Below are 1,554 nucleotides of genomic sequence, written 5' to 3'. Positions count from 1 at the left end.
GACTCTTTGTGACCCTATGGACCGTAGCCTGCCAGGATCCTCTATCCATGGGATTCTCCAGGCAAGAAACTAGACTAAAGGAGGAGATGCGGAAGCTGGAAAAAGGGTTATGTGATAACCTCTCATTCACATTAGCCCATTTCCTCCTGAGTTCAGTCCGTGGCTGCTCAGCATGCTGAGGGTGGGGGTGGTCCAACCTTGCCTCTGTTCTAGTTCTGAGGGAACAGAAGGGAAACTTGCAAGTCAAAGAAAACTTTGGTCTTGGCGCAGTGTGGCTAAGAAGCAGCACTCCACTTCTGAAATAACCCCAGCAAGGCATGGCCAACTCAAGAGAAAATAAGGCACAGGGTCTCCTAAAAGTGCAACCGATATTCCAACTGCCGACACAACATAAGCTGTCACCCTGAAGACGGCAAAACTGAACTGGGGTTAACTGAAGTTTCTCAGGGAAAAGAGGGAGAATCTGTTGGCTCCTTTGGTCCCACCATCTTTACACAGAAGGCAAGGGGTCCGTAAGTAAAGCCAGCCAGAAAGAGAACAAATGTGAAGAGGCAGAGGACTCTGTGTCTAAAGAGGCCCCAGCTGTCAGTCAGAACCCTCAGAAGGAAAGGCAACAAAACCAGGAAGGCATTGCTGCCAGAGATCAGAGTGGCATTCACCCGTCCAAGGAGCTTCTTGAAATAGTGCCCCCGAATGACCAGTGAAGGCAGGTAGGCAAACAGGATTTTCGCAAATCCTGGCAAACAGGATTCCACAAGAAAAGGTATAGAGGCTCAATGGAGCTTATTAAAGAACCGGGCAAGCGTCCAACAACCTCAACAGCAGAACCACCACACCTGTTTTCTAATAATCAAACATCTCTGTGAAGACGCTAACGGGCAGCAGAAGACAATCATCCCCATGGAGAGAGCACTTACCCAAGCTGTCTTGAAGACAATCTTGCCACTGTCCTTGGACCCCAAGCTCTTCAGCAGTGACGTGAAGAGCACCTCGCAGGCGTTCTGGGATGCTGAACACGGACCGGTTGCCTCACAGGGTGGCCAACGTCACCAGCCAGCCCGACCTTGCCTCACGGAGCTCAGGGAGCCCAGCGCTCACCAGCTCTATCTTCCACGTGTTCTGCTGTGGCCACCTCCGGCCATCAGAGGCTCCAGGACTAAGCAGCCAAGCAGCCCCCAAGGAGGCGGGACCCCAGTGGTTAAGTTTCGCTGATCCCCCACGAGGTGGCGGGCTCCTTCTAGGAGGGCACCATGACCGCAGGCGACCGTCTTGAACAGCACTGGGCGAGTAGGCGGGGCCAAGCTCCGGGCCAAAAGCCGGAGGAGCAGGCAAGTAAGGCTAGCGGGCTAGAGAGTCCCATGCAGGCTTTGGAGCCCCAAAACCCGCGTAGAGCTAAGATTCAGGCCTCCCTGTCCACAGCATGGCAACTGAAACTCTGTTTTTTGTTTTTTGTTTTTTCAATTTTTACTAATACATGGACATGTTTTTTGTTTTTTCAATTTTTACTAATACATGGTCAACACCGAAATCAGATTGATTATATTCTTTGCAGCC

At 51.5% G+C, this 1,554-nt stretch overlaps 1 pseudogene; it reads right to left on the bottom strand.

Moving 5' to 3' along the window:
• Positions 1 to 243: 243 nt before the first annotated feature.
• LOC113907740 lies at positions 244 to 1,252 on the bottom strand (annotated as a pseudogene).
• Between the last annotated feature and the right edge of the window lie 302 nt (positions 1,253 to 1,554).

Source organism: Bos indicus x Bos taurus, chromosome 17 (assembly GCF_003369695.1).
Source record: "Bos indicus x Bos taurus breed Angus x Brahman F1 hybrid chromosome 17, Bos_hybrid_MaternalHap_v2.0, whole genome shotgun sequence".
Lineage (NCBI taxonomy): Eukaryota > Metazoa > Chordata > Mammalia > Artiodactyla > Bovidae > Bos > Bos indicus x Bos taurus.
This window is presented reverse-complemented; position numbering and strand designations above follow the sequence as displayed.